The sequence below is a fragment of the Numida meleagris genome, chromosome 5, assembly GCF_002078875.1.
Source record: "Numida meleagris isolate 19003 breed g44 Domestic line chromosome 5, NumMel1.0, whole genome shotgun sequence".
Lineage (NCBI taxonomy): Eukaryota > Metazoa > Chordata > Aves > Galliformes > Numididae > Numida > Numida meleagris.
The window spans coordinates 47,392,925-47,393,435 of record NC_034413.1 but is presented as its reverse complement, the minus strand read 5'-3'; positions in this window follow the sequence as shown (position 1 = coordinate 47,393,435).

Below are 511 nucleotides of genomic sequence, written 5' to 3'. Positions count from 1 at the left end.
GACGGGCGGGCAGCCGCGCGGGGATGCGTTCCCCGATGGTGGGAATGCGCGCGAGCCCGCGGTCGTGTCTCCCGCGGAGCCGGCGGCGGCCGCCCAAGGCCAACCTCGAGCCGCGCCCCGCGGGCACTGAGTCCCCTACCGGGAGCAGCGGGGGAAACCCTCGTTCGGCAGAGCACGCTGCTTTCCGTGACCGATAACAGCTACGCACGATGGTGCCTGGTTTACTTCTGCAAATACTAATTTACCGATAATGTTATAAGGTGGGTCAAAAGCAGCACGAAGAGGCAGCTTTAAAACACGAGCTAGCACGCGGGGAAGGTATATTCATGCATACGTACTATTAAGTGGTTTGAAAGACAAAGTCCACTTGGAATTGCAATGCGATGAAAAAGAGAACAAATCTGCAGCACGTGAACCTGCTGCAGCACGCCATCGCTGCCCAGTTCTGGACAGCACACAGAATGTCAGCTGCAAACATCCCGAGATCAACGCTACGAGTGCAGAACCAGGC